This window comes from Asterias rubens, chromosome 13, assembly GCF_902459465.1.
Source record: "Asterias rubens chromosome 13, eAstRub1.3, whole genome shotgun sequence".
NCBI lineage: Eukaryota > Metazoa > Echinodermata > Asteroidea > Forcipulatida > Asteriidae > Asterias > Asterias rubens.
Window position 1 is genome coordinate 10,622,592 of NC_047074.1, and position 12,770 is coordinate 10,635,361.

Sequence of the window (12,770 nt, forward strand, 5' to 3'; positions counted from 1 at the left end):
CCAAGCTCCGTTTGTGGTGTGCATTTTTTAAGCTGTTGTGGAAATCCTGTCCGGAAGAGTTCAATTAAAGTTCACAGCTAGGCAGACTGAAACTTGTGGGTAATTAATAGCACAGTGAGTGGATTAATGGAGTGTAATTAGTAATTAAGTAATCAAGTGGCTGTGTGTTGGCAAAATGTGTACAGTAGTACAGTAGTGTGTGATTAGGGAAATTACTTGCTAATTTTTACTGAGATTGGCTCAGCCTTTTTTAGCATTCATTGCAGACCCTTGGTTAATAAAGGCAGTGGACACTTTTGTAATTACTCAAAATAATTGTTAGCATAAAAACTTACTTGGTAACAAGCAATGGAGAGCTGTTGATAGTATAAAACATTGTGAGAGATGGCTCCCTCTGAAGTAACGTAGTTTTTGAGAAAGAAGTAATTTTCCCATATTTGATTTTGAGACCTCAGAATTAGATTTTGAGGTCCCGAAATCAAGCATCTCAAAGCACACAACTTCGTGTGACAAGGATGTTTTTTCTTCCATTATTTATCTCGCAACTTCAACGACCATTTAAGTTCAAATTTTCACAGGTTTGTTATTTTTGTACATATGTAGAGATACACCATAGAGCTAGGTTTAGCTCTATGGATACACCAAGTGTGAAGACTGGTGTTTGACAATTACCAAAGGTGTCCAGTGTCTTTAAATCCTGCCACAGAATAGAGTCTCACGATTCACATTTATTTGAAAACAAAATGTTCAGTCTTTACCCAAGGTGTCCCCCCTGTTAAAAAAGAATTCCTAGGTGTAAAATTAAACATTGTTTCTCAAATCCAATGTGAGTTGCTGGGTACAAACAAGACAGTTTGTGTTTTTTTATTAGATATTTCCACTGGAGTTGCAATTCAGTCACATCTTGGCTCTGGTATTTTTTATTAAAAAAAATACTTTATTGAAATGAGAAAAGGAAACACTTGTTGAATCATAAAGTGTTACACAACCTCCATGTACTGATATGGGCACTTCAAAGAAGCAATGCCTCCATTGCCCCTGGTCTTGGCCTTGGTGCCCCCTCAAAAGTTTCCCATTGACTTTAAGATTTTCTAATGAAAGTTCCCTTTAAAAAATGAAAATGGCCAATTTGCCTTTTCAAAGATGAAACTCCAGGCTTGGCACGTACATGTGTACGTCCAGACCAAAATTTCCAAAAAAATGTTTGCATATTATAAGAGTGATTTCTGTCATACTTTTGAGTGATTCACAGGTTTTTATTTGCCCTTGGGACAATGTAACTTGCTGCTTCCCCCTTTGCGTAGGTAGCTTTGAGAATGGCTGAACTGCTGTTCCAAACCATATGCGCCAAATACATGAATTGAACATGTCAAAAAAAAAGGTTTTGTATTTATGCAAGTAAGGCTGTGTCCGAAACGGCGACTTCGGCTACAGCTACGGCTAGATCGCGCGTGTCTGCTATTCTTCAACACTGGTAGACGCGCTGATCTAGACGTAGCTGTAGCCGAAGTCGTTGTTTCGGACACAGCCTAAGACTGTTCATTACATCGTAATGTATACCTTTCCCTAGGGCTGTGTTTTTTTAAAGACTTTTTGTAAACATCGCTCTTTGTGATGGCAGATGGTCATTAGTTTAGGAGAAAACTCTAAAATCTGTGGCGAATCCTTGCATGACGTTAGAAGCTTAAAAAGCTCCTTCATCACTGAAGTCAAAGGACGCTCCTTCATCACTGAAGTCAAAGGACAATCCAAGTATCATTGGCTGAGAGTTGTGCTTGGTGCGTATGTTCACATACAATCTTTAGACTGTTTTAAGAGGAATATATAAATTCCTACTATTCAGCTCCCCTGAGTTCTTTTCACATTAAATAATTGTTCTTCGTGTGCATCTAGCCCCATACCAAGAGTGGTTGTTTTTAAGCCTTGTTTAGGACGAACTTGCTTAAAAAAAATAGTGTGTATGTTCAGGCCTTCCGATCCTCCTCCATATCACAGTGATCATCAAAGAATCTGGTTTCCGACCCTGTTAATTTTTGCTTTCCTGATCCCCACAGTGTAATTAGACAGTCGCAGAGTAAAAGATGAGCCTCATCCCCTTTTTGCAAGATTCTAGCGGGGAAGGTGCCATTTAAATGACAGTTTGATCGGATGATTGATGAACCACTTAAAAAACTAGGAACTCATTTTTTATTTTACCGGCAACATTTCGTCAGAGTGATCTTTGCCCCCGAGACATGACTTGAGATTCTTTTAAAGGCTCACAAACGTCAATTTCTCGTCTGGGTGCAAAGTTCCAGCTAAGTAGACAGAATTGCTCCAAAGTGAGATGTTAATTGGGGGGAACATCATGTCCGAATACAGGCTGTGTGGCCTCTGTTGGAGACTATTTCACGAAACGCTAGGATTAATCCTATCTCAAGTTAGGCCTAGTAACTCGTCCTAACTTAGGATGGGTTCAATACGTCTTAATGTCTATGAATACGGAACTGAACTTGTCCTAAGTCCTAAGATTAATTCTAGTTAGGAATCAAACAGTTTGGTGACTTTTCCCAAAGATATTTTCTCAATGAAAGCGCCTCTATTCAGAATAAAAAGCAACCTTGCCCTCTCAAAGATGAATTCAATGGCTGTGGATTACACTTGTAAGCCAGTGTTTATACAATAAAGGGATTATAAAAAAAAGACCAAATCCTGGCAAGAACTAATGACAGACATGAAGATAATGTACAATGTATGTAACACTTGGACACACTTCTTTGTTGCCCCAAACAAGTTGCAAACGAAATTGACAAAACATACAAGATGTTTTCCAATCTGAGCGCCCATTTCAAACTAAAAACGACCTTGCCCTAAGATGAAGTCGAATGACTGTGAATTACACAAGCCTTTATTGTGTTTATACAATAAAGGGATTATAAAAAAGATAAAATACTGCAAAGAACTAATGACATACACGTACATGAAGGTTTGCAGGGAAGGATTTCATTCAGCAATTTTGCGTAGCAAAACAATTTAGAGTGAACTTATTTTCTGCACACTGAATGCTGATACTGAGTAGAAAAATTTTGATTTTTGAGTAGCACATTTTGTGTAGCATTTTGCTCTGCTATACAAGGGAAATCGTTCTCTGTTATTTTACACTTGGACACACTTCTTTGTTGCCCCAACAAAATGCAAGAGAATTTGACAAAATATACAAAAACATTCATACACTCATACAGGTTTTTTCTTGAGAAATAAGTCCAATTTCATATTGTAAGCACATCCTGTAAGCACAAAACTTTGCTTAGCAAAGACAAGTATCTCTTAACAGAGACAGTTTACCAGCCAAAACTGTTTAAGTTTACATTGTTGTGACTGGTTCCCCACTCAAGCAGTATTTTCTGCTTCACAGCTTTATGAAATCGGGCCCAGGAAACCAATGATCTATGAAATGTTCACACGATAATTTGGTTAGATTTTGGTTTCCTCTTGGGGGCTGGCTATAAACATACTCTTCCCTTTAGAGGCTGACATGAGGCCGTTGAAGTAATAAAATTCACCAGTTGATTGTCTTGGTTTTTTTTCCCAAAGAGGAGGATGAGGGACTTTTTTTTTTTTTTTTGTATTATTTCTATCAAGGAGGAAAGAGCCAGGATACAAAATTTGCTGACTTTTTAGAACTTCGATGTCTGGAATATGAGTACATACATGTCCATGTAAGATCAATTGTCAAAAGAATGGTGCCCTGATAAAGCGAAAAGTACTTGAATAATTTTGCCTTTTGGGGAAAAAAATAAAATTGACAATATATAAAAGAAAAGAAAAAAAGGATGTGGCTCCCAAAAGGTGGTCAAAAGTGGCTTAAAACTTTAAGTTAACATAAGACCTTAAAAAGTAAACTTAAAGATAATGTACGTAAGAGCAAACTGTTTTGTTCAGATGAATCATTGTGCACACACCGGTTTATGTACATGTACGTTCACAACCGCATGGTATGTGACTCATACTGCCAGTCCTTTTGGGATAAAAGTGGGTAGAAATAGAATACAAGTTTGTGTAAGTTGTACTTTAATTATTTTTTTAACATGTGAAATGTTTTAAAACGCTGAAGGGGCCAAATCCTCAAAGAGAATTTTTGGGCCTCAAGAGCAATCTCGATTGCAATCTTTTATTACATTGTTTTCTTTTACAAACACACATTTTTCCTCTTTTTGTCTCTCTTCTTTTCTACTTTTTTTGTGGGGTGGCATCTTGGGGGGGGGGGCACCTTCCCTTGGCTACGCCACTGCAGCCCCCGCCAGTCCGGACACAGCCGTTGCCATGAGAAAATATTCCACCTGTTCATAATGTGACTGGTTTCCTGTTAACTCTTTCAGTTTCACTGCCAAGGTCGTAGCGATGTATCCGAAAACGTCATTATCGTACATACAGATACTACCCATTATACATAACGAGGGCATTATCACTTTAACGAGAAACACTATTGACTTTGAGATGTACCAAGGCATGTTTGATGAGATCTTTATTTTGTTTGTGCAAAATTTTGAAAAACCATGCAAAAAGTTGGACATAGGTTCAAAATACAAAAAGAAGGGGCACTGAACGAGTTGATTGCATGGCAGGAAATTTGGTAAATCACAATTTTCGTGGATGAGAAATTTCAGAAATTTATTTGAAAGAATTCAGAAATGTTTATGTCTGCCTTGAAAAATAAAAAAAACAAACAAAAAAACCAAGACAGGAGGAATGATTTAGAACTACAGATGGCACTTAATCAATGATTTAGAACTACAGATGGCACTTAATTTTAGCTGAAGATACCATTCCTAAAAAGCTCCTGGAAATCTATTGTTCATGGAGCCACTTAAAAGTTTCCTTGCTTTGTTTCAAAATGCCACCTCTTGAGACTTGGATCTTAGTTTTTGACCTTTCTGTCAGGAATGACAGGCCTTGAATTTCATCTTTGAAAGGGCAAGTCCAGTTTCATTTTGCAAAGGGCACTTCCATTGGAAAATCTTAAAATCAATGGGAAACTTTTGAAGGGGCACCAAGGCCAAGACTAGGGGCAGCAGAGGCCATGGCTTCCGTACATACATCATGCATGTTTTTTTTCAAGCCTGCACCGACTCTCTCCGAACTCCGCGCTTACAATTCTGTGAAACCAGAACCTGATCACCAGCGCTACATATTTTAAAATCTTTCAGTGAACCGTAGGTGAACTAATCAATGTGCATGGTACATGTTACCCCTGTTGAGGGGCCCGCACTCTGTTACTCTGTATTACCGGGTGGCCCTGATGTACTTTTTTTTGGAACTACAGGAAGCACCCCAGAGTGCTGCCTGTATCAGGTCCATGACCTCTCCTATGTGGTGCTGCACCTCATGTCATTGTGAAATTACAGCTGGATGCTGATTGTGGATCTGAAACTGAAGTCCCTCAAAACTTTTCCAGATAGTGTCGGCAAAAGCAGGATGCTTCGATTTTGAAAGGGCAAGGGCAGCGAGGCATTTTTTTTGTTGGTAAAGGGCACCCTATGAGGAAATTGAACATTTCTACTAGATCATTTCAAGGGCACTTAGGCAATGATCAGGGGGTCATGGAAGCAATTGCCTTAGTTGCCTTCCTTGAAGTATCAGGCCTTCAGACTTTCTTGGATGATGGTGGCAAATATTGATTAAAGTGTAACCAAATGTTGGGTTGGTTAAAAACCGTGTAACCGTAACAGGATTAACATTTATGCACAAATGTGTACCAACGTTCATTTCAAACTAGTTTTTAGTGTAAACGCTATAATGTTGGATGTGATGGAATCGGACCCATGTACATGTATGCCACTTCTTCATAATAGTCAACCAATTGAAATGGTTAGCTGTTACAATATGATAAATGAGTGCTTGTGTGAGGCTTAGGCTCAAGGTCAAACTGCTGAAATGAACTGTGCACTGAACATCCCAATGTAGCAGATGAAGCACAACCAACCCCCACAGTGAGCTTGTGTCTGTTTTTTACATCACTGTGCATTCTGCTAGTATGCACTACATCATCTTCCTAAGGGCATGATATTTGAAAATTCTTGGAAGAGGTTCTCAATGAGATTAGAGAGTTGGGCGCGTCATTGTGTGACTTGTCTTTCTTTTAGAGTGTCCTTCAAATGATAGCAGTACATATGATGTACTCCCACTGTGCAGTCTGGGATGTTTTGTTTGTGTTTTGACGTTGGTTTGCACTTGGTTCAATGTCAGTGTTCTTGAAATATTTTGTATCAGCGAGGACGCAATTCAATGAAGCTGTTAAGCACAGAACAGTTGCTCAGCTAAAAAAGCAAACACTGCTTAGCAGGACAAGTGACCAGTCTAAAATAGTATGTAGTAACATTACTGGTTCCCAGTCGCACCAATTTTTACGTAATAATGGCCATTTTGAAAGGTAACTGAAGGCTTGTAGAACTCGCCCAACTCACTAAGTCAGAAACATTGATATTAATAACAATACCAAAACTTATATAGCGGGGGCTGCGCCCTATTCATGTAAATATGCTCTAGGGTGCTGAACATGGATATATAGACAAACTAAAAAATGAGAAAATACTAATTAGAGCAACGGGAGTAAAAATTCTTAAAAACATTTAACCACTTAGTAAACAAGCTAAATAATTAGAAATCCAGAAGTACAACACATGTATTAAAAATGCAATTGGTTCTAAAATCTAAAATACAAAACATAGTTACACATTGATAATTCATCTTTGTCAATTACCAAGGGAGAAATGACATGTTATGTAAGTCCAATGCTTTCCTGTACTTTGTCCCACATTATATTTTACCTCAACAAAATTCACCCAATTATTGTCTACTATAGCTTTTCAGGCGATATTTTAAAATATGAACAACTCGTCTTCAACACATCCTCGCTTGAATTCATTCATCTGATAGGCCGACTACTACGATTACACACATATCCATAGCATTTGGGTGATTCTGAGGAAGGTTAAATATTGAGATAACGACTCGATTACTCTACAATAATCAGATTTGAGAAGTCCAAGTGGACCATTGTATAAAATGAGCAACGAGTACGCATACACACCGGGGGTTGGGGGGGGGTGCTTGGTCCTACGCATGAATCGTGGCTCGTCCCGCGTCTAGCCTAGTCGCCTCCACAGTGAAATAGAAACTGGCCTTTTGAGATGAAATGCCCGCATAACGGGGGGGGGGAAAAAGATCTGCTTGTACCATAAACACCTACATAAGTGGGCTGTTAACCACAATGCTTTAGCCAACCTGCATTCAAACTGGAATTAAATCCTGTCCCAGAGTGTGTTTTGAATGTCAGAGATTGCTCCCCCAGATTGTCGAGCACTCGTTTTTTCTTCCTTTCACCTTGTGGACAGTTTGCCTTGCAGGCCAAAGAAGTAATTTTGGACTTGATTTGGACTTGAATATTAAGGTTAAATATGACCTGTACTGCCTGAAACATCAGTCAGTTCAGTTGTGATTATAAATTAAGGGCAATATTAGTGTGCATTTATTTTTCCCTGCAAGACTTAGTAACTGAGTGTCAAACCTTTAAAGCGTTAATGTTTACTTCTTTCCAAGTATTTATATAACAAAAGTACATGTAGTAGTCTTGGCCGATTTTCTACCTTATGCCCAGGTAGTAGTTAAAAGCAGGGCAGTTCTTTTTTTGAAGAACTGAGAAGACTCCCGAATTCCGAAAATCTACTCCGTGGTAGTAGAATATAAAGCAAGACAAGTTCTCAAAAATAAAAATTATCTACCTAGCAAGTAGGTGTTATCGCAAAACCAAATTTATATAATACAGCATTAACAAATATTTTAAATGTATATAAATCTCCAAGCCGCAAAAGGATCCAAATAGGATTGAAGATGCACATCTTAATTACGTAGTTGACTAAGCCTTAATACGTACATCTTGTGACAGACTTTATCAAGGTCAATCGCATTTTTATCTCTTGTGTAGTAAATGCCATGCTCATTTGCATCATTTACATGTACCAGTAACCACTACCATCTGGTTGTCACGATCTACTTCTTACATGTGTAGGGAATGCATTGTATAGTCACAATGAATGTGAACATCTAGGCTCAATACAGATGCGATGCGTACATTTTAAATGCGTATGAATGCGTACATGTATGTTGTTCTTGGGTTGAGTGGTAGACTAAACATCAATATTATTAGAACAGGAACAGAAAAAAAGTTAAAAGTTCACAGATTTACAAATAACTTACAGGGTTTGCAGAAGGTAATGCTGAAAGACTTCTCTTGAAATATTATTCCCTGAAATGCTTTACTTATTGAGAAAACATTGAAACAATATCAATTCTCGATATCGAGACATGTCATGACTCAGCGAAACGTGCGGAAGCAAGGGTGGGTTTTCCCGTTATTTTCTCCCGACTCCGATGACCAATTGAGCTTAAATTTTCACAGGTTTGTTATTTTATATATAAGTTGTGATACACGAAGTATGGGCCTTGGACAATACTGTTTACCGAAAGTGTCCAATGGCTTTAAAAATGCAGTCATTGTTAACAAATTATAAAACAAAACATTTAACAATCTCAAGAAGTTCAATTGATGTAATGATTGCCTCTGGGATGAAGAATAACAGTTAGGCCCGATTCTTTGTCCAGCAATTTTCTTCTGTAAGGGGCATCTGAAGGAGGGCAATAAAAAAGAAAAGTTAAGGGGCACCAAGGCAATGATCAGGGCCCAATTTCATGGCTCTGCTTACCTAAAGCACAGAATCGGCGCTTACGGAAGCAGGAAAATCTGTGCTTACGGCAAGCGTATTTCACGGGTTAGCGGCGAATTTTGGCTTCTGCGCGTGCGTACTTTACGTTACTAGGCATTCTACGCTTACAAGGCTAGCACTTAAGCGGGGAATCGTTATGGTAAGCACAGGATTTGGCGGTAAGCAGAGCCATGAAATTGGGCCCAGCCTGTTTATAATGATAGAGATAATTGTTTCAGCTCAACTTTTGGTGTTTTTTTCTTTCATTAATCTCTTGCAACTTCGATCTAAAATTTCACAGAGTTGTTATTTTATGCATATGTTGGGATACACCAAGTGAGAATACTGGTCTTTGACAATTACTGAAGGTGTCTAGTGCCTTTATAAAGAAAACAAAGATTCATGAACAGCGCACTGAATTCATATTCATGACTTTGAACTCCAGATGACTCTTAAATTCCCAGAACATACCATGAAATAACAGGATCATACTGAAGAATTCCGTACAGACTGAGAGAATATTTGTAGTGCGCATTATGTCAGATGATTGGAAAGACTCTGGTAGTGTTGAAGGAATGCATTGCGTAGTGTGACCATCATCTCAACTATATCATGAAAAGACATTTGTTTACAATCAATGTACACCTGATAAAGTATACATGCTGGTACAGTGTACTGTAGCCAAGTGTGCCTCTACCCTTCAATGTGATAAAATCCTTTATATTGGATGATTTTGAAAAACTTGAAAACAAGCCCAGGGGCCAACTTGGTACAATGTATTGTCAAAGACCAGGATAAAGACTTTGTGTGACCTAACAATTGTAACATTCCCCACATTTGAAATGTGTGAATAAAGTTCAATTGGTCATTAACGTGACAAGAAAACAGCGAGTAACCCCAGTCAATATTTTCACTGTTTTCAGCAGATTTCACCAGGGTCTAATTTCATGACCCTGCTTACCGACGAATTCTGCGCTTACGATCACACCATTCTCCGCTTGCAGGGCAAGCCTTGATTTCTGCGCTAGCTGTGTAAGCCAAGAGTGCCAACATAGAGTACACGCACACATAAGCCAAAATTCACTGCTCACCCGTGAAATGCGCTTGGCGTAAGCGTGGAATTCCCTGCTTTTGCAAGCGCCTGATTCAACCTGCTTACGGTAAGCAGAGCCATAAAATTGGACCCTATTTGTTCTATAGCATTCCAGGCAAACCAGATTCATGTTTCCTCCTGACCATCTCATTATTCTGTGGACGTATAATTCATACTTTCGATTGTTGTGTACATTATCCTTTAAAATTTCAAGCTTTGTGAAGTGTAACCTCACGAATGCATAAATTTGTTGCCACCTTGTTTCTGTTGTAAACCAACAAGGTGAACTTTCACACCTTGCACAGACTTTGTACACCTTGTAGTGTAACGACACATTTATGATGTCAATTCTTGTGTGTAATGTAAATGAACTGCGTTCTTTAGATGAACTGTGTTCTTTAGATGAGAAGATTTAACAGACTGTGCAAGTCTTGCTGGTACAGTATCAAAGAAAGAGAAACAAGGTCCGAGAAGATTAATATTAATTTCGGAATTGAACTTTGTTCTTTTAATTAACATTCTATTTATATACTATTTTTGTTCATAAATTGTTGAATTGTGTCTCTTGACTTTGTATTTGAATTCTCAATGTCCCGTGAAAATGTTCAGAATTTTTCAGGAATTTCTTTAATAACTGACCCCTTCTCTTCAAGGAAAAACCCCAAATCCCTGCAAAGAATGAACATGTCTTGAGATAGACCATCCTTTCACTTTCAAACCACGTTTTGAAAAGTGGTGCTATTGATGTGTATGTAATAATAATAATAATAATAATAATTAGAGATTTATAATGTGCACATATCTGCCTAAAATGGCACCCAAGGCACAGAAGAAAAAAACTAGAAACAGAATTAGCGAAATAATGACAAGTATGGAAATGACAGTTAATCGCTGAATTCCTTCATGAGTATGTTTTCAGATGCTTGTGGAACAATTCTGTAGTTTTGCTAGATTTGATGTATGTGGGAAGTGCTTTCCACAAAAGTGGGGCTGCTGCAGAGAAAGACCTGTCACCCCAAGACCTCCTCGTTCTAGTTTCCTGGAAACTAGAAACAGAATTAGCGAAATAATGACAAGTATGGAAATGGCAGTTAATCGCTGAATTCCTTCATGAGTATGTTTTCAGATGCTTGTGGAACAATTCTGTAGTTTTGCTATATTTGATGTATGTGGGAAGTGCTTTCCACAAAAGTGGGGCTGCTGCAGAGAAAGACCTGTCACCCCAAGACCTCCTCGTTCTAGTTTCCTGGAGCTGCTGGGCTTTTTCTGAACGCAGGCCTGGGCTCAATTTCATAGAGCTGCTAAGCACGAAAATTTGCTTAGCATGAAATTTCTTCCTTGATAAAAACAGGATTACCACCAAAATTTACATTTGTTGATTATTGCTTGGTACTTGTATTCAGCTGTTGTTTGATTATCCTGAAAATCACGTGGAAAGGTCTGTAGCTTCAAGTGTACATGTAGCTCTATGGTTTTTAACGGGACCGATTTGTGTTTTTGCTGTAAACATTGCGATGTGTATGGGTTAATACCAGGCATACATTTATTCATCTGGACACCACAGGTAGTCTGGTGCATGTCAATAAGTTTTGGCACATTGTATTTGAATGTGGTGCAGTTGGATTGGGTCCAGGTACCTACTGTGCAGAGTGGAGCAGCTTTGTGGCCCATCAAAAAGGGATGGGGCGACATATCTCGACATCACACAGTGGGTTTTTTGTTGGGTGCTGTGCGTGCTCCTGCAAAGGCATCTTGAATGTTTAGGCCAAACATAATGTACTATAAATGTTGCCTGGGAAGTTATAACTTTGGGTCTGGATTGGAATTGAATTTGACAGCAATGGATTTTAGAGTATGCACAAAGAATGCATTCATTTGAAAACATGCATAGTTCCCTGTTACCCATGTATGTCGCCGTTTTTGTTAACAGAGTTTAGCTGTCGAGGTTTTATTTTTTATTTTTTTATTTGTTGTTGTTGTTGTTGTAATATTAAATAAATACATCCATGGACAGTTGTTATGTTCACGAGTTTGCTTTACTTTGTAAGCATTTGGTACATTTTCAAGCTGAATAGCAAAAGGTGAAAAAGGGAACAATATTAGTATTGTGTATTATTTACTGGATTGTGTATTTTTTTTTCTTAGTACAATAACAGCTTCTTTGAAGAAAGATGTGTAGCAGTGAAGTTAGCTTCTCGTGTGAAAGCAGCTTCAATGTACATTTATAGGCAAAGAAATTCCCACTTTGTTATCAGTGGATAGAAACTTTTCCTTCAGGTTTAAAAATAGTGCAGGGAAAACCCCCCCCCCAAAACCAAAACCAAACCAAGCAATGATGTCTCGACATTAGATTTTGTTATTTTGTAACAATATACCAAACAGTAATGAAGTTACAACACAAAGGAAGAATGAGATTTTTATTATGCAGCATTCAAACATTAACTGGTAACTAAATACTTTCAAGTCTGTTTCCTTATTACCTGCTTGTCTCGTAATGGTATGGGACTTTCCCTTTTAGATTTATGTAACAATTCTTAGTCTGGGGATCAGCTACAACAAGGACAATCAGCGATGGTAATTACCACAAAGTGGAAACACAATTAGTTTACTTTTTTTTCTGCGGATAAAATAAATGTACATTCACCCAATCGTTCAGTTATTAAAGACACTGGACACCTATGGTAATTGTCAAAGACAAGTCTTCTCACTTGGTTTATCTCAACATGCATAAAATGACAAACCGGTGAAAATTTGAACTCAATTGGTCGTCGAAGTTGCAAGTAAATAATGGAAGAAAAAACACCCTTGTGTGCTTTCAGATACTTGATTTCGAGACCTCAGTCGAGCTCTTGAAATCAATCCAAATTATTTAGTGAGAAAACAATGTTTTATACTATCAACAGCTCTCCATCGCTCATTACCAAGTAATTTGTTAT